Below are 21341 nucleotides of genomic sequence, written 5' to 3' on the forward strand. Positions count from 1 at the left end.
TTCAAGAGCCCACAGGTATGGCAGGAGGCTTAGCTCTTTTTTTGGATAATAAAGTCTCTATGAACATTACTTACCAGTCTTTTGATATGCTAGATTCCATCTGCACTGACCTTGATTCTGGCATTACTATGCGACTGACTTGCTTACATGCTCCTCCTCGATATCCTCTTCGACAAACCCTGTGGACAGTTTTGAGACGCATCAGTAATTTCAACTCACTTCCCTGGTTATGTACAGGGGATTATAATGAAGTTTTATACCCTTGGGAGAAAGTTGGCAAATGTCAGGCAGAGTCTTATAGAATGAGGTCTTTTCGAGATGTTATTAATGACTGTTATCTTATGGACCTTGGCAGCAAAGGTTGTGCCTTCACATGGTCTAACAACAGACAGGGAGATGCTATGGTAAAAGCAAGATTAGACAGAATGCTTTGTACAAAAAATTGGAGATTGGCTTACCCTTTTGCTGAAGTTCTTGCCCTTCCTGCCCTCGGCTCTGACCACAGTCCTCTGCTCTTATCCACTGAAACACTTTCCAGCTGCAAACGGCGAAAGTCTTTCTACTTTGAAGCTTTTTGGCTCCAAGATACTGACTGTCGCTCCATAATTGCTGAATCTTGGAATTCTTCTTAGCTTGGCAAAGTGACGCTTCCTCAAAAGCTACTTTCTGTTTCTATTGCTTTATCTCAATGGAGTCGCTCCAAATTTGGGAATGCTCAAACCCAGATTTCTCATCTTAAGAACCAGCTTCAATCTCTTACTAATCGGCCTCATTTTCACCCAACTTCTGATGAGATTTCAGACCTGAAAGTCAAAATATATGAGTTATGGCAGCAAGAGGAAAAGTTTTGGGCAATGCGATCTCGGGTTAACTGGCTTAAATGGGGAGATAGGAACACTAAATTTTTCATGCCACTACGATTAATAGACGTCGCATAACAAGATAAGGATGCTTCGGGATAATCGCGGAATCGGATTCGTGACCCTGCTCTTAAAGATATGACTCTCAACTATTTTCAACAGTTATTTACATCTTCAGGGCATAGAGATTATGGTCCAACTCTACATCTTTGTAATCAAATTGTGACAGCGGATATAAATGAATCTTTAATGGCAACAATTACCTGTGAGGAGGTCCATGATGCAGTATTCCAGTTAGGTGAAACGAAAGCTCCCGGTCCAGACGGCTTGAATGGTCAGTTTTATCGCGCCCATTGGGATATTCTGCAAGAGGATATCATATCAGCTGTGAAGCAGTTCTTTCATACAGGCCTTTTATTACCGGAGTATAATCGCACTGCAATTTCTCTCATTCCTAAGACTCCTCACCCAGAACGTTTAGATCAGTTTCGCCCTATTAGCCTCTGTAATTTTATCTATAAGATTATCTCTAAGATTCTGGCCAACCGACTTAAGCCCTGGCTGCCACAATTGATAGCACCAGAACAAACCGCATTTGTTGGAGGTCGCCAAATACAGGATAATATCATTGTGGTTCATGAAGTCTTACATCAGCTTCGCATTAGAAAACGTGTTAAGAAATTTCATGCAGTGCTGAAACTAGATATGCAGAAGGCTTATGACCGGGTGGAATGGGATTTTCTCTGTGATTATCTACTAAAAATTGGTTTTCATGCTAAATGGGTTAGTTGGATCTTTCAATGCATCTCTACAGTGTCTTATAGCGTCAAATTAAACGGAGAATTTCTACCTTACTTCCATCCTACCAGAGGCCTCAGACGGGGAGATCCGTTATCACCGTACCTGTTCATCCTGATGACTAATGCTTTAACATCTCTTATCAAGAATACAGTGGATAATGGCAATCTTAAAGGTATCACTTTTAATCGATGGTGTCCTACTCTTTCCCATCTTTTTTCGCTGATGATGCCATATTTTTCCTTGATGCCAAACTCATTGAATGTCAGAATCTATCTGCTGTTCTTAATGAATATTGTCTAGCGACGGGTCAGTCTGTAAATCGAAATAAATCAGGGTTATTCTGTAGCCCAGACTGTCCTATTGCCTTGAAAGAAAATCTGGCAGCAGCCCTTAGAGTTCCTGTTTTACATCACACAGGCAGATACCTAGGAATTCCTTCAGATTGGGGTAAATCTAAAAAGGAGTTATTTTCTTGGCTGATGGGTAGAGTGCATTCTAAACTTGAAGGCTGGAAGGAAAAGCTTATTTCTAAAGGGGGAAAAGAGATTCTAATTAAATCTGTTGTACAAGCTATACCCCACTATGCCATGTCAATTTTTAGAATCCCTGCAGCTATTTGCCGAGCAATTGATCAAAAAGTAGCTAAATTCTGGTGGCAGTCTGACTATAGTAAGAGAGGCATATATTGGAGGAGCTGGGAGTGTCTTAAGAGAAGAAAAGATGAAGGGGGATTAGGTTTTCGTGATCTTATGGTGTTTAATAGAGCTCTCCTGGCTAAACAAGCTTGGCGTTTAGTCCAAAATCCAAATTCATTGTACAGCAGACTTCTTAAAGGTCTATATTTCCATGATAAAGATTTCTGGCATGCTACTAAAGGAGCTAGACCCTCTTGGGGTTGGCAGAGCCTTTTATTGGGTCGGGAATCTATTGCGGATAAAGTTTTATGGTCTGTTGGTGATGGTACTCAGATTAAAGTTCGTGAGGATCCCTGGTTACCTAGTGGTGTTATTGGTGGTCCTGCTCCTAGGGATGAACGTATGCAGGTTGCTGGTTTTATTTCATCTGATTCTAATTCATGGGATACTTCTCTGTTATCTCATCACTTTGATACCCGAATAGTTGAGGAAATTCTATCCATTCCTATTTGACCTATTTGCACCCAAGATAAATTAATCTGGAGAGGAAGGCAGGATGGTATTTTTACAGTCAAAAACTGCTATAATCAACTCCGAACACAGCAATACAATTCTAATTCTAACCAGGCCTCATCCTCCTTTCAGCCACCCCGCAGACTATGGAATGCAATTTGGAAAATCCAAACTATGCCTAAAATAAGGGCATTTCTCTGGTCTATTTGTAACAATGCATTAGCAACTAGAGAAAACCTCTACAAGCGCCATATTTTGACAGAGCCAACATGTCATCTATGTGAACACCATGTACCTGAAACCCTAGAACACCTTTTCTTATTATGTCCTTGGACCTATGATGTGTGGAGAAATCCAGCTCTTAATATTAAATTTTCTACATCAGCGGCTCATCGTATTGAAGACTGGCTATTGCAGTTTATTGGCAGAAAGAAGGACTTACCGGACTTGGGTGCAGTTGCGATTGTTCTCTGGCAGATTTGGAAAGCCCGCAATGATGCTCTATTTCGTCATAAGCAGTTGAATGCTGAACGAGTTGTGTTGATGGCGATCATGGAGACTCATTCCAGACATATTTTTATCTCCTCGAAGCCGTGCTCTTCCTTGCAGCCATGCCCTGTTTCACATCTACATACTGTTAATCATCGATGGCGTCCACCAGACCCTGGAGTAATGAAACTCAACGTTGATGCGTCTTACCTTTCACCGATTGACGAAGCTTCGGTAGCTGGAGTGTGTCGGGACTCGACGGGCCATTTGATTGATGGATTTGCCTCCTCGATTCGTGCCTCCTCAGCCCTGCAAGCCGAGGCGATCGCCTTAAACTCTGCGTTGAAATTTCTTCTCCAGCGAGGTCTTGAGACGGATCGGATCATCGTGGAGTCGGATAGCTTGGTTTGTGTGGAAGCAATTTGTGACCCTGAAAAACGCCCATGGGAGCTTCGCCCCATCCTCGACGAAACTCTCACAATGAAGCTTCGGTGCCCTAATCTCCAGATCATTCACTGTCATAGAGGAGCAAATGCTTTAGCGGACTGTCTTGTAAAGGCCCATCGGGCCCTTTACTCCGCCGACTTGGGTCTCACAATTACCTATTTTCTTGCAAGATCTTGTATTATCGAACTGCCTGTAAACTCTTTGATATGTGCTTAATATATGGTAGTTTTCGACAAAAAAAAAAAAAAAAAAAGTTCATTAAGGATCTGACTTAAAAATCTCTAACAAAAAAATCACACAAAAATAGCAAAAATCTGATTAAATAGGGATAAAACAGGGGTTCCGAATTTTAGCTAAGTCGGATTTCTAACCTAAATTGGAAAAAATGAAAAAGGGAACAAATGGTGAGCAAATCACACAAAATCAGTGGCATTTGAAAGATTTGGACGAGTCCATGACTTCTTAGAAGGGTTCGAATCTAATTGAGATCAAATTAACATTTGAAAATCAATACTCGTGAAAGCATGCAAATCGGCCATTTGCAAAACAGAACATGGTAAATGTTTAATAGTTTAAAAGACCATTAAACAATGTGTGAATGGTATGAAACTCGCATATGCCGAAGGATTGGATGCGACAATGATTTGAATAAAATATTTAATCCTAAGTCGAGATGCAAAAGAATCGCACGATCCATCAATTATTGTAAAATGACCTAGAACTAGGAATGATGTCTTCAATGAGTTTCAAATGCGAGTGGCCTAATTAATGTATGATATTTACATGCGAAATGAAGTTCAATTATGACATGCCATATATAAATGCGACATTTGTAATGCACACTTCAAATGTCAAGAAGGTGTTGATGCATAATTTGGTCTTTAAGAAATCCAAACAAATGTGTTTATTATATAGGCTCATGATGAGCCCTTAATCTAAGACAACCACATGCTTAATCTCAATGATCTAATGACATGTAAAAATCTCACGAAAAATTCTACATGTGGAATGCGATGTAATGAACATTTTTCATGATAGACATCTAGATTCAATTTTGATCACACAATCCTATATGAAAATAACAACACATAGGCATATTATGAGATGCACTAATTACAGCAGTACCTAAACATATCCGTGCATGCAATTGACGTACCAAACGATGACCAAATCATGTAAATCATACCTCTTTAGAACACACATGATATATATTACAAGTCTCATGAAGGACATGAAGTCCAATGGACTTATCTACAATCTCAATTTCATACGAATGCAATTTGGACCTAGTGTAGGGCAGATAGACCTAGGTTCGGTTTTTGATATTTTGCCTAATCAAAACATCTTTAAAAATTCTGGAAAAAATATATGTTGTAAATGAAACAATCTCGTACAAATTTTGTGGAGGAAGTTTTTGCGGATTCTACACAAAAAAATCGGTATGAAAATGATAAAAGAGAAAATCAGAGCAAAGTCAGAACTTCAAATCAACCTATAACTACTTAGAATCGACCGACTTCAAAGGTATTTTTCAATATCCAAATGACGTCCGTTTGGGACATGCGACCTAACAAATCGAAGCTCTTAAACTCTATTTTCTAAACTAGAAGGGGTCGAAGTCAGAAAACCTAATCCAGTACCTCATTTTAGCCAAAATAATAAGCATATCACAAAAGCATGAAATTGTAGACACTAATCACATTCAAACAAATTCAAGTTTATCTTCAGTAAACATCAATCTTCAGCAGATCATTCAATCACATCATCAGTCTTAGATCTAGGCATATTACATAAATTTAAACTTGAATCCTAGCCCCGATTAGTAACGTTGATCTCGCATCATCAGATTCGAGGTTAGAAAATTTACCTTTGCACTGAAACACGATCGAGGCTTGAGGATGTTGATCGAATTGCCTAGGGGTTGGACCGGCATAGTTGGACTGCCGATCCAAAGTTGGAATAGAACCGGTCCAAATTGGACTGGCATTGGATGTCAACGAGGAGATTGACCGTCGAAAGGCTAATCGGAGGCTCTTTCACAGATCCCTAACCATGGCAAGGTCAAGATTACCAGAAGAATAGATCGGTGATAGATGTTCCATTGATCAAGGTCATTGGACCGCCAATTCAGGCGATCGAAGGAACCGGTTTGGATCTGACCAATTCTAGATCACCGAAGCAAAACCAACCACCGAAGACAATTCGATGGCTATTTAATTAGTCTTGACCTCTAAGGTCAGATTAGAAACGGTCGAGAGCCTCAAGAGTGACCGCCGATCGCCGATCAAAAAGGAGACGAGCACCGATCTTACGACCGGCAAGGAGCCATAGAATGGGAAGCTCTTATTACCTCCTTAGTGATCTGGACTTGCGACAGAGGAGAGAAGACATCAAGGTAGGTGCTGGGCAATGGCGTTGGCAAGGCAAAACCCTGATGAGGGGCGATATCGACGCTCAACGACCGGCATGCAGAAGAGGGAGAGGGAATGAAAATGGCCGAAAAAAAAATTGGGGAGAAAGAGAGATTTTTTTTTTTCTAGTGAGAGAAATTAGATATGTAAATGAGCCCCCTTTTGCATTTTGGAGGGAAAATGACTTTTATGCTAGGACCTAATTGGCGAATCTTGACCGTCAATTCAATCCGAAAGTCAAAATTTCGATTTAATGATCAAGTCAAGTTGATTAAAGGCTAATCTCACTTAAGATGTGTCCTATTACTAATCGGATGGATTCGGTTAGCAAAAATCAGGGTTTAAAACGAGAATCGTAATTAAGGGCAAAATCATAATTTCACAAAATTCATAGGCTATTTCACAAAATCTTGAAAATATAAGACATTGGGATAAAATACACATAACAAGGATCACGGAACCAACCACTGCGAACTAGAACTAGCTAGCAAGGGGCCAAACTGGCTTGCCTTGTCGATGATTGGTTGGACCGATTCATGTCGGTTCTTGGCTAGTTTTGGCTAGTTCTGGTTGGTTCTTAACCAAGCGGTTCTTGTGAGTCCAAAATTCATGGAATTTGGTCCTTTGAAAAGAAAACTTATCCAATTTGAAGAGAAATTATTTGATTATAATCAAATCAAGCCTATTAAACCCCATAAATGCAATCTATGGGTTTTCTATTGACTTAATTGAAAGATTATTATCAAAAATAGCGAACCTAGATCATGGATGACAATTAGTCCATAGACCAAATGTCGTAGAAGGAGCTAAACCTAATTGTGACTAAAATGAAAGTATTATTATTTTTTTGGGTTGATTTTGAACCTAAAATCGAAAAATTTGGAAAACAAGGTTCTTAATCGAATTTTACAAAAATTCTCGACACTAAAGTCAAATTAACACTAAAACGAAGTGTTTTGCAGATTTTTAATTTTTTCAACTTTTTGGTCAAAGATTTAACTAAAGTCAACCATTTAGTTAAATTTTCCTAATATGTTGATTTTTAAGTCAAATTTTTGAATTTTTTAAAATTGACTTAACTAAAGCGAAATTAAAGCCATTTGACATCTTTTTGGCAAAAAAAAAGAAAAAACTAACTTTTGACTCGGGGTTAACTTTTGGGTTGACTTTTGAACAAAGTTTCGACTAAAAAAATCAACCATTTGACCTTTCAGACATTTCTTGAAAATAATTAGGAAATTGTTAAAAATGACAATGCAAAATAAAGAAATGAAAAACAATGCTTTTTGGTCGAGATGGATGGGCTCCATCATAATCGAAAGCCTTAATCTCAGTCTTCTTGACGTGTTGACTAAAAATCAAATGTCAACAAATATGTCATCTTATCTTTTCAAAGACTAACCTTGCTTAATTAGACATATCTATTACAAGAATGAAGCCGAATATTTGTTGCCAAATTGAAGATAGTATATAAACTTGGATGGAAAAATATATAATAGGGGTTTTTGTTTTATAAAATAAAATCAACATATATATTTAATTAAATATATATTTGTATATGTACATATAAAGTTAAATATATATGTGTATGTATGTTTGATCTGATATAAATGCATATTATATGACTTGTTATGACATGGTGCATGTTTGCATATGATATGGGTTCTAGCCATAGCCATTTTCATCCTGCAAAGTAATACCCCTATAATTAAGGATTCCTCATTTATCGAGATAAAATCATGGTTCGACGATTATGATTTTGAGGCATGGTTACATGCTATATGTTCCCCCACTTTATAGGATGCATCACTAGTAGGGATAAGTCGCTAACCAGTCCTCGCACATTCACAATAGAGTTAACATACTTGGTATAATGGACTCTAGCCATACCCTATTATGCTCTTCGGAGTGATACACCTATAATTAGGGATTTCTCATTTATCAAGATAAAATTATAATTTGACAATTATGATTTTGGAGGCATGACTACATGCTATATGTTCCCCGCCCTATAGGATGCATCACTAGTAGAGATGAGTCACTAACCAGTCTGTACACATTCATGATATAGTTATCATACTTGGTATGATTGAGGGCTTTATGTTAAGTTAGAAGGATACAATGATGCTATTTCGATCTCAAATTCAAATGAGATGAAGCTATTAGCGGTTATGATTCGCCCTCGGTGGGGGTGTAGTATCTTGGCAATCAGCTAAACAATCTATTCTTTCAAACTCCACTTTTGACTCAAACTTTAAAGCTCTTGAGTTGGGAAGTAGTGAGACCGTAACCGAGTGGTTGAGGGATTTCCTAACAGAACTTTTGTTGTGCATTCAATCAACAACCTACGTGTCCATACTCTAATTGCCAAACTACAATAGCCGTAGCTTAAGATAAAGCACACGATGACAAGAGGAGGCGCATTCCATTGAAACATTATTTCTTAAACCAGCTGCTGTAACGTGGAGTTATATCAATCGATTATCTGAAGTCGAAAGGAAATTTGGCCAATTCTCTGACTAATTTTTTAGAAGAAAACAAATAATTGAAATATCAAGAGGAATGAGATTCATGCCAATTTGAGATTTCTATGATGGCAGTAACCCAACTGATATGTGGGTATTATAGTGGAGATCCCTTGAAATAGGTCCATATGGCTTATAACAAGCCTTTCTGTTGATCTTATAGCACCAAAAATGTAAAAAAGCCTCTCCCTCCTATAATGTATGTGATTGGTGCTAAATTGCATATTAAGTGAGGAGGGGTTATGCTCTTTATGAATTCCAAAATGTTAAGGGTGGTGTACTTATTGAATTGTGCACTTAAGGGAATCACCTATATGAATATGGAGTGGGTCCACTCTTAGGATATTTATTGCCAAATCCCTATATCACTCATGTATTAGCAGATGTGAGAACGGCCTATTAGCACATAATTGAGTTGGATAACAAATATTGCGGGGGTATAAAGTGATGAGTGAAGTCTCTAACTTACAACCTCGGTTCATAGCAGGTATAAGCTTCATCATTTGTTGTGTAAGGTATATCGCATTATTTCCAAGTCCGGTTCATAGAACAGAAGACACCAGATTGTATTGCACTCCACTACGAAACCAGCATTTGTTCTTTCTATTCTTTAGGATACCTTCCGAAATATGTGGGAGATTGTCATGTGAAGTGTATTTCAAAATGTCTATTTACGCTAAATCTAATAGCCATACATGTGACCTTCGACCATAGATGACTTTCCACTAGCCTAAGCTTATTTGATGTGCTGGCCGATGCTTAGTTATTTCACGAGCTGTCGTGACATTTATTCTTAGTCAAACTAGCTTTTGCCTATATAATCCTGTCTTTCTTCTACAAATACGGACCACTTTGTTCATTATTTGATATGTCCAAATCTATGCACCTGCAAATTTTCACACACGAAATACTCATTTCTTTTGCTCTCCAATGTTATGCATTTCATGCGAGTCCTACTTTACCAAAATGGTGTAATGTACACTATTTAAAAGGTTTGTTAAATCCTGGAGGATAACCACGACACATCTTCTGCACTTTGTGAGGGGTGGAATTTACTTTTGAGGATGGCTATTACACGTCTCGGCATTCGTCAAATTTTTCATGTCCAGTTTTGCAATTCTCAAAATTGTAGAACAAGATGATGGAAGGACACTAGAAGTGCAAAAGTTGTATACAATACTCATTTTGATGCCAAAATTTTTCGCCAACTCACTTAAATATCAAATTGGAAAAAAAAGAAGAAAGATCACTTAAGTGCCTCTAGCAAAAATTCCGATCAAAGAAATAACGTGGTTTTTATAGTTAAAAATGTAATATGTGTGCCATTTTTTAAACACTGAAGTGATCACTTTCTCATTGAGATTGGCATTAAAATGATCACTTTTTAACTATGACTAACGCTGAAGTGATCATTTTTTTTTTATTATAAATGATTGGCACTAAAGTAATCACTTTTTAACCTATTACGCAACATCGTTTACAAGTTATATGCTAATTGGACATGCTGGTAGCCCAAGTAGGATTGAGAAGTTATTAAAATATGACCACACCGAATTTCTGACGATCCAGATCGGAGTTAGTGCTTAAGTGATCTTTTTCTTTTAAAAGTAACACTTAAGTTATCCAAAAAAAAAGAAAAAAAAACTTTTGATACTAAAATAAGTGTTATATATCATTTTTAGCACTTCTAATATCATTTTCCCAAGAGACAACGGTATTCAATGTTCTTCTTTGCATTGGTCTCCTGCAAGATGAGGTGTATTGGTATATACTAAAGGTGCCATTTGTGGGATTAAAGTGTATACAACTTCTGCCCATGATCGAGTTGCTCAAGTATCATGACCTTACGTGAAATCGGCAATTTAGAGTGCCTGAAATACTTTGAGACAGAGAGGTCCTAGAATTTCATGGTCCCAACTAATTTGATTTAATTCATGGAAATAAGGATTTATATGTATCATAATTTTCATATGTTATTTATGTCGTGACTTTAAAAGGATTTTACTTGATTGTGGGATTAAAGGGTATACAACTTCTTACCATAATTGAGTCGCTTGAGTACTATGGCCTTATGCAAAATTGACAGTTCGGAGTGCTTGAAATGCTTTGAGACTAAGAGGTCCTAGAATTTCATGGTCCAACCTAATTTGATTTAATTAATGATATAAGGACATTATAAGTATCATGACTTTCATGCGGTACTTACATAAGTGCTCCACTTTTTCAATCGGTCACATAAATGTCATGACGTTAAAAGAATTTCACTTGACTATAATAACTTTTCAATATATTGTATGAGTGATATAACTTTTGAAAAACGTTTGCCATAAGTGTCATGCCACATAGACTTTCAGTACTTGTGAATATTTTTAAAAAGTACTGACTCTGAAATGATCAACTAAAAAGTTATGACACTCAAATAAGTATCGTATAAAAGTTTTAGTACTGAAGTGATTGGGAAATTGTGAAATATGTATTATGAATATTAAAATCTGTCATAAAAGTGTAATTGAGTCATTGGGTCAGGTTGTTTGATGAGAAACCATTTTTTTCTTCTTCTTCTTTTTGTGTAAATATATGAATATCATTAGTCAAATGAGGTACAAACATTTAGGGGAATCCCTAAGCATTACAAAGAGACTAATTATGTGAGAAGATGAAGGAAGGAAGCCTCCATACAATAGTCAATAAAACATTTGCTTGGGAAGGCTCACAATGTTGGTAGAGTGATGCCTTAACTCTACAACCTTTCGAATCCTAGCCAATAGAAAATTAGGTTCAATTGACTTGTGTTGAAATCGTCTGCAATTGCATTCCATTCAAATGCAATAGATAGACGCTAGGATAGACAGCTTGACGAGTCTCGCCTCCAAGTTTTTGCTCTTTGTGGCCCTAATCATCTATCAAAATTCTAAATTCCAACCTTCTGCCAAACATCAAATTCCATTTTGTGCTAAAATATTGTGTTATATATTACTTGTCCAAGTGCACTTAAAGAATAAGTAGTTTTTGCCCTCTATACCAATCATAAAAAAATTACACTTAGTATCAACTAAAGACAACTATCATGATTTGGCCATTGCTATTGATAGCATATCTTTATAAACAAGTCGGCTGATAAAATTATGCTAGCCAATACCACTAGTCCAAATCAATTGTAGCAATCCACAGCCAGTCCCTCCTATCTAAATTCCTTGTATATCTTTTTGCAATAGTATGTTTGGCCAGAGAAAATAGGTGTTAGAGCAAGTCTAGCTTGAGAATACATCACCAAGTCCAAGCTATATTGCCCTTTATGTTGAGTTGCATAGTAGGAGTACCTCTACATTTAATGTGGTGAATCCAAGTACTCCATAGAGATGAGGACGAATGATTGATGAGGCTCCAGAACATGTGGCCCAACAATACTTTGTTTCAAAGTTTCTAATCAAGTAGACCCAGTCCTCCCTCCTTTTTTGGTGAGCATGCTACTCCATGCAATTTTGTGAGATCTGTGAGTTTTTGTGTTTCATGCCCGTGAAACCATTTTCAAAACTACTCTTGAACTTTTCAACGTTTGGATGACATGGAAAACTAGTGAATCGACAAAAAGCATTTTCCATGAATTGGAAAGAACAAGTTTAGATTTGAAAAAACAACTTCCCCTTCTAGCAAAAAGAAAATCATTTAATTGACTGCTTGATGTGCATCCAAGTGAGAAAAATGGGTACTTCTATGTCTCTTTTCTATCTCTCATTAATATATTTCTTTTTCTTTCAATAAGTCTCATATGTTTTCCGTAAATATTGTATGTTATTTATTAAATATGCTTCATTGATGCTTGTATTCTTTTTCATTCCCAAATGACGTCATGATACATATCACTCTACAAATATGATTTCATAGTTCTCTCTTAATTTTTTTGCAATTTCTGGTTATTCTGATGGATTATAAAATAAACAGAAAAGGTGTGGATTCTAGTTTATTAATCATTATGCCATTTTTAACGATACAACAGCTTATTAAATACCATAAAACCAATTTTTTTCAACCTGTTTTCAGTACACACAAACATCAAAAAATGATTTAATTTCTCTGAAATTTAATTTCCGGTAGGTACTTTTCAACGACAAGTTTTCAATGAAATAAACAGATGCTTAAAAATTTTAATATATATGCAATCAAATTATTTAGTTAACTCATCCAATTTGACTATAAAAAAATACGAGCGGGTGCTTCGTTAGATTTTTTCTTCTCCGTTACCGTTATCAGTTAAAGGATGCAGCGATATCCAATGCAACGCAGCTTCCGTTCCCCTGGCCGCAAAAAATATATTTCTAAAAGATTACCAGCTAAAGGGTGCAGCAACATCCTCCTTTTCTTTTTCTTTTTTTGTTTCTTTATCTTTATCTTTTCTTCCTTTAAAATGTCATGCTCTTTTATATTGCAACGCCAATACGTGTATCCGTGAAAACATTTTTTTTTTAATAATCACCTTCACATTTTCAATTAGCCAAATCATATGCAATTAATAGGAAACTTGATTGCACTAAATTTGACTAATTTTATGATTTAATTATATTTTTTTAAAAGTCTTAAAATTTTATTACACTTTCCAGAAAAAATTTAAAACTTTTCCTACAATTATCCAAAACAATTAGCAAAGCTGGAGTTACGTTAATCCTGTTTGGAGATGGTCAACGGGCAGTTGGTCACTTGCCCAACGGGATCGGCTATCCAGAAGATGTGGGCTTGGCCACTTTTTGTGAGCTCGCTTGTTGAGCCTAGGCTGTTTTTTAGACCTCACTGATGAGAGGGCCACCTAGCAAAGGGGCTTTCATGCCCTCCTTGCAATGATCGGGTCTAAGCATGTGCATAAATCTTCGACACCACAAGCATGGACGGACTTTATAAAGTGTCCCTGCTCATTTTCATATACTTTGTTTAAAGAATTAAGGCCTTTTGAGTGATGCTAAGTAACTCTAGCCTAAAAAATTAAGTCTTGCTCCCATTAAATTTCTCGAAATTCTTAATAACTCCAACCAAAAAACTAAGTTTTGCCCCCATTAAATTTCTCAAAAGACTTACAACCAATCCATGCTTGAATGTTTTCATTTGAAAACGGCCCTATCGATAAACAAAACTTGGTATACAATTGTAATAACCTGTTCTTGTTTCAGATGAAGCGAAACTTACTCAATATCATCGGACTTTTTAGGCATAAGAACATTGATTGAGGTGCAAAGATATATAACTTTAATTTTATTGAAATCAATCATTAATTGATATTTTCATTTTCCTATAATCATTCTTGAAAAATCTCCAGGGCAAGAGAAGGTGCATAAAGACATTAATTGAGGTACAGAGACATATCACTTTAATTTTCTTGAAATCATTCATTAATTGATATTTACATTTTCCTATAATATTTCTCGAAAATTCTCCAGGGCAAAGAAAGTTTTGAGTGGCCGATCCATCAGAACGTGGGCCGATACGACGGTGACGTGCATACTCCGGCAAGTTGTCTTGTACCCGCTATTTCATAAAACCTTTATCTTCATGGTAATTCACCTCCTTTAATTCCGCATTTGACGTTACCCCGTTGATGCCCACGGTCGTCCCTAACTGGGTTTCTCTATGTCCGTTTTAGCGGTTGAACGATGCCTGAGTGGCGGATATGACTGCGATAGAAGTACGGAGTTTTTGGCTTAGTTGCACGGAAGGTAACAAACACCAGCCAAGCCAGAAGTAACGGGAATATTTGCGGTCCTTCCATTAGAGTGGATTGCCCATGTGTAAATGCACGAGAGACGTTGGCAATCGTAGATATACATCTTTTCTTTCTCCCAAAATTCATCTTTTCACTGAGTGAACTGAAAGCTAGGACATCCAGACCGTCTCTACAAGGCACTACTTCCGGCCCTTCATTTTGACTTTTAAAATTATATCATAACCTTGTGAGTTTTGAAGATAAACTTCTGTGATTTTCTGGTGAATTGAGGGATTATTACATACTTTCTGATTGTAAGCACGCTTATTGTCTTATTCTAATCTGCATGTATTTTAAAAAAATAAGGATATATATATGTATAAATATTATGGAGTATATAATACTGTGTTAGCAGAGGAACGAGCACGGTTCCCTTCTATATTATGATGAGTGGTTTGGTGGTTCCCTTGTTCTTCTACGTAGCATCTATAGCAGGGCTTTATGTGAAGAGTATATAGTACGGATTCAGATAAGGACCTTGGTTACAAGCCCCCTTATGTTATTGTTTTTTAAAGTGCTAAAAATGTCTGTTCTAGTTAACGGTATTCATGTTCAAGCGTCTAACATTCACAAAATGAGACTGTTACTGTGATTGTGGACGAAGATGCAAATTGAACGTGGCCATTTGGGTTTGTAATGATAGACGACAAAGATGATATCCCTCTGGTTGAAATTATATATGTCTAAGGCAGCTGATTATCTGAGTTTGAGTTGAGACTGAAAGAAGCCTGTTTGCAGCAAGAAATAGTTTTTTGTTCTGTTCTTCTAGAACCAAAACTCATCTACATTGCATAAACTCCCTAGTTGGTGCTTATGACGAGTTCATTCCAAAGTAAGCATTATAGGGTTGCCTTCATAATGTAGTTGTCTTTTAACTTCTTGGTCATATAGTTTCAGTCACTGTGTATATTCTCTTTTTCAGGTTACACCAGTGTGCCCTCTATCAAAGACATAGTACCTGCAGCACAGAACAACATAACCACACAATTCATTCTATTGGACAAAGGCAGGGTTGCCACAGAAGGACAGCGCTAGACATGCTTGGCACTTGTGGCAGATGAGACTGTGGCTGTGCATTTTCAGTTCTGGGGTGAGGAGTGTGACCTGTTCATGTAAGAGTTTTTCTAATTATGGACTACATTAATTGATATTGTAATTTACCGTTTAACGTTTATCGTTTTACGGGGTTTGGTCTAAGGTGAGATAGTAAGTTTCTTAATTAGTCTAATATGGGCTGGCTAGTGTGGGCCGAGTTGAGCCTGGCCCGTAATGAGGGGGACTGGCTAGAAACTCTATAAATAGTGTTCAAGTCTCTCCTCTAACCCTAATTCTCACTTGTATCCTCACCTAAGGGGCGTTTACCAAGGGGCGTTTACCTAACGCTACACGTGAGGGGGCCGCCTCATTGAGCTAGTGATACGGAGGGCAATAGAGGAGAAGGACTTGCGCGTGGAACATTGTGTTTCCGCTTCCGCTTCAAGAACAATGGATCTCAAAACAGGTGCGTCAATTCTTTCTACTCAATCATGCATGTTTTTTGTTCTAGTTATGGAGATCTTGGGTTTGCGCAATTTGCGTCTAACATGTGGTATCAGAGCCTCCATAACCCTAGAACACGAACACAATTGATTTTGCCCTAATTTGTACGGATTAGCCCTAATTAGTACGGATCTTGCCATAATTTGTGATTTTCGAGACTTTTAGTTCAATAAAAATAAAATAAAATCACAAATTCGAACTGGGCTCGACGAGGCGAGCAAAACAGTAGGAGGCGCGTCGCCAGGGGAGGCCCCACGCGCAGCCACGCGCCGCTGGGCGTCGAAGACGCGCGCCCACGCGCATCCACGTGCTCCCATGCACTGGGCGCTGCTCGCGTGTGCGGCGCACGTGGGCACTAACGTCACGATGACGTCAGCGACCCGGATTCAGATTCGATCCGATTGGACCCGACTCGACCCGGTCCGTCGTTGACCGAACCAGTCAACTGGTCGGACCGGGCGGCTGCTGGATGGTCGACCGGGAACCGGTCGGACCGCCACCGGTCGGACTGGTTTTGACCGGCCTTTGACGCTGCGCGTGGGCTCCACACGCCGCACACTCAGGCGGCGCGTGCGGGCGCGTGGAGGCTCCAATTCGCGAGTGGCCGGTGGCGATGGACTCGTATGATTATTCCCTATGTCATGGTGTATTTATTTTGCATGTTTGATGATTTTATGGATGTGAAAATACATGCAAAGCCCTAAATACGTGCTTTTTAGTGTATTTTTTGCATATTTTTCTTGTATTTTTCTATGATTTAGAAAATATAGGTGCCGGGATACAAGTATGTTATCATATAAACATTATAAAAGTGTGATTCATTAATAAAAATTAAACTTTATTGTATTTTATTAATGAATAAGGCAATGTAATTAGCATGGCATGTGATTTGAGTGATATGATGCCCCTATCACTAAAGTTAAATCACATGTATATGATGTATGTGCGATGTAAAGATTATATCCTTGGGATGAGAGAGTTTCAAGGATTCAATTGAGTTGTGAAAGGAAAAAGTGGCACACTTGGTTGAGTTTGAGAAATTTCGATCTCGTATATTGATTGGGATGTCTTCTGGTCTAATGTATAGTCATACTCCTAAATGAGATAATTATGTATTAGTTCATGGAGGGATACATGATAGTGTGGTAGAGGAGTGACCGATCCTAATGGTTCATATACCCAAAGGTGATGAATTCACGAAGATTGGAATATATTCTCATAACCCTTATCATGTGGGGAATGTACAATTGCTTGTCATGTATTCTGCCCAAATGTGATTATGTGATTTTGCATGTAACTCTCTGGATGTGTACTTGTGTGTCAAGTTACACAATGCTCACATGATGCTAATTATATATACTGATTGTCTTTCAGTCACCTTTTCTATAAATGGTAACTCCGTCACCATTGAGGTTCTTGCTGGTTCGAATTTTAAGAGATGGAGAGAGGATTTTCTTTTTACTATGGAGATGATAGATATTCATATGGCTCTTACTACTGATCGGCCGACAGTTTTGACTGTCGAGAGTACAGAGGCTCAAAAAGAAAATTTTGCTATATGGGAAAAGAGCAATAGAATTTGTTTGCTATCCATGAAGCGTTCCATTCAGGAACACTTGAAAAGTGATTTGTCTACAGACTGCAATGCTAGACAAATGATGGAAGCTTTGATGGCTAGAAACCGTGTGTCGCCTAATGCTAAGATAGGGACACATATGCAAACACTTTTACTATGAAGTATGATGGTTCTGGTGGAGTTAGAGATTATGTTCGAGGATGGTTGATTTGCAAACAAAGCTTCAGGTTCTCAATGTTGAAATTCCTACTGCTTGCATTGTCCATCAAGCTCTAAATACTCTTCCTCCTGATTTTGGGATTATTAAGACCAATTATAGTTCCCAAGATGAAACTTGGTCTGTTAATGACCTGATTGCAAGGTTGGTGGCAGAGGAAGAGAAATTGAAGAAAGATAAAGGACATATTGCTCTTTATGCTTCTAGTTCTGCTAGTGACAAGGGTAAGAAGGTGAAAACTTATACCCATAAAAGCAATTCAGAAGTTGCTGGTCCTTCCAAAAATAAATGAAATTTTGAAGGAGCAGGTCCTTCTAACACTCTGGGTCCTAAGAAGGCAATCACCAAGAAACATTGCAGCAAGTTTAAGGCTTGGTTGTCTAAGAGAAATAAGAGAGAGCCTAAAGGGGTTCATAAATCGAAGGATGCCAAATCAGGATGAATCAAAGCTCACTGTTGGAAACAGCGTTGGAGTTGACGTTGAGTTCGTGGGAGATGTTATTTTAATTTTAGATTCTGGTTTTCGAATGGAGTTAAGAAACACTTTTTACATACCTTCTTTTAGGCGGAATTTAGTTTCTGTGTCTTGTTTGGACATGTGTGAATACTCTTTTGAAATAAAGAGTAATACTATTTCCATGTTTTATGATTCAAATAAGATTGGGTGTTGCAATTTATCCGATAGATTATATCGATTGAGTTTATCCCCCAACAACATATACGTTGCTTATTCCGCTGAAAATGTTGTTTCCAAAAGGTCTCTACCTAAAGAACAATCTTATGCATTGTGGCATAAACGTGTTGGTCACATCTCTAAAGAAAGAGTAGAAAGGCTTATAAAGGCTGATATCTTGCCTACTCTTAAAGGTGATCAAGAAACTTGCGTAGACTGCTGCAGAGGTAAGATGACTAAGATAAAGAAGAAATCCGTTGTACGAAGTTCAGACTTGTTAGAGGTTATTCACACTGATATTAGTGGACCTTACATGCTTACCTTGTGTAGAAATTTTTATTTCATCACATTTATTGACGACTTTTCTCGATATGGATCCTTATACCCGATTAAAGAAAAGTCCGAGTCTCTTGACAAATTCAAGATTTTTCGAACTAAAGTGGAGAAACAGTTGGGAAAATTTATTAAGATTGTCAGATCTGATCGTGGTGGTGAGTATTTTGGTAGGCACGGTGATGCTGGATAACTTAAAGGGCCGTTTGCTAAATACTTAGAGGATTATGGGATTATAAGTCAGTTTACTATGCCCGGTAGCCCTGAACAAAATGGTGTAGCTGAAAGGCGAAATCGTACTCTTATGGACATGATGAGAAGTATGATTAGTAGGACAAATTTACCTAATTTTCTTTGGGGAGAAGCTTTGAAAACAACTCTTTATATTCTAAATCGTGTTCCTACTAAAGCAGCTCCATTGATTCATTTTGAGTTGTGGACTGGACGTAAACCTAGCTTGAATCATCTTAGAGTTTGGGGATGTCCAGCAGAAGTGAAGTTATATAATCCAACATTGAGTAAGCTGGATTCCAAAACTATTCGGTGTTACTTCATGTCTTACCCAGATCATTCAAAGGGGTATCGGTTTTATAACACTAATGGAGGTACAAGAATTGTGGAATCTTAAACTGCAAAATTTCTGGAATTTGATTTAGCTGAAAAGGGTAGCTGCTCACAAGCTATCGAAGATGATAGTATGGTGGGGATTACTGGATCCCCATCTCATCCTGTGCAGACAATTTTGGAGCCTCTTGTGCCACAAACTGAGCTTGTTGTGGCTCATGATCCTGTTGTTGAGACTATTCCTGAAGAAATTCCACAAGTTCCTCAAATTCAAAATGAGGATGAAGTAGCTCCACTCAGAAGATCAACTAGAGAAAGACGTTCAGTTATACCACCAGACTATCTAGTCTATCTGGGAGAGTATGATTATGACATAGGCTGTGTTGTTGATCCCGTGACTTATACTGAAGTCATCTCATGTCCTCAATCAGATTTGTGGTTAGATGCGATGAAAGATGAGATGCAATCTATGAAACACAATGGTGTTTGGGAGCTTGTTGAATTGCCTGAAAGTTGTAAACCTATTGGCTGCAAATGGGTATTCAAGACTAAAAGGGATTCCAAATGAAAGATTGAAAAGTTTAAAGCCAGACTGGTAGCTAAGGGTTTCACTCAAAGAGAAGGAATAGATTATGAAGCAACATTTTCTCCAGTTTCTTCTAAAGATTCCTTTAGAATGATCTTAGCATTGGTAGCTTATTATGATATGGAGTTACACTAGATGGATGTTAAGACTGCTTTTCTAAATGGAGACCTTGATGAGGAGGTTTATATGGTGCAGCCTGAAGGTTTTGTAGCAGATGACTTAGGTCAGCTTGTTTGTAGATTGAAAAAGTCTATTTATGGCCTTAAGCAAGCTTCTAGACAGTGGTATTTCAAGTTTCATAGTGTTGTTACTTCATTTGGATTTATTGAGAACAAAGTAGATCAGTGCATATACACCAAGGTCGGTGGGAGGAAATATATTTTTCTCTTACTTTATGTAAATGATATCTTGCTTGCTAGTAGTGACATTGGTTTACTGCATGAGACAAAGCGGATGTTATCGAAAATTTTTTACATGAAAGACCTTGGTGAGGCGTCTTTTGTTCTTGGCATTGAGATCCATAGGGATCGCTCACGCCGTTCATTAGGTTTATCTCAGAGGGCGTATATTGATCACATTTTAGAAAGATTCAATATGCAGGATTGCAAACCAGGAATTGCTCGTGTTGTTAAGGGTGATAAATTGAGTCTTTCACAATGCCCTAATTCAGAATTTGAGAAAACTCAAATGAATGATGTATCTTATGCTAGTGTGCTTGGAAGCGTCATGTATACTCAAGTTTGCACTAGGCCAGATATTGCTTTACAACAGGACTTCTAGGCAGATATCAGTCTAATCCAAGACACAATTACTAGGTTGCTGCCAAGAAGGTTTTAAGGTAATTAAAGAGAACAAAAGATTATATGTTGATTTATAGATATGTTCCAGACCTACAACTAGTAGAGTATTTAGATACAGATTTTGCTGGTTGTCAAGATGATAAGAAATCAACGATTTGGATACATATTTATGTTGGCGGGAGGTGCAAGTATCATAGAAGAGCGAGAAACAGAAATCCATATCTTCTTCAACCATGCAAGCGGAGTTTGTAGCATGTTTTTCAGCTGCTACTCAAGCTATTTGGCTTCGGAACCTCATTAGAGAGTTATCAGTTTATGATTTTGTGGATAGACCCATACAGTTATATTGTGACAATAACTCTGCAATGTTATTTATTAATAACAACAGAAGTTTAAAAGGGTCTAAACACATAGAGGTCAAGTTTTTTACTATAAAAGAATCAGTACAGAATGGTGACGTTACAGTAGATTATATTTATACAGATGATATGGTTGCAAACCCACTAACTAAAGGCCTACGCCCGTGTGTTTTTGATCGACATGTCATTAGTATGGGCCTAGGAGCATATTGGGATGCTGTTATTTAGTTGGAGCTGTGTTTTTATTTTTCTTTGAATAAAGTT

The 21341-nt window shown here is 37.7% G+C and overlaps 1 long non-coding RNA gene across 1 annotated transcript; it reads right to left on the reverse strand.

Annotated features, from left to right (window-relative positions):
* Positions 1-475: 475 nt before the first annotated feature.
* On the reverse strand, positions 476-3789 carry LOC108956464. The gene is made up of 4 exons (XR_005545461.1): positions 3509-3789; positions 3252-3425; positions 1124-1223; positions 476-803 (listed from the first exon to the last, which is right to left on the reverse strand). It is a non-coding gene; the product is annotated as an uncharacterized LOC108956464 (long non-coding RNA).
* Positions 3790-21341: the final 17552 nt, after the last annotated feature.

Source organism: Eucalyptus grandis, chromosome 8 (genome assembly GCF_016545825.1).
Source record: "Eucalyptus grandis isolate ANBG69807.140 chromosome 8, ASM1654582v1, whole genome shotgun sequence".
NCBI lineage: Eukaryota > Viridiplantae > Streptophyta > Magnoliopsida > Myrtales > Myrtaceae > Eucalyptus > Eucalyptus grandis.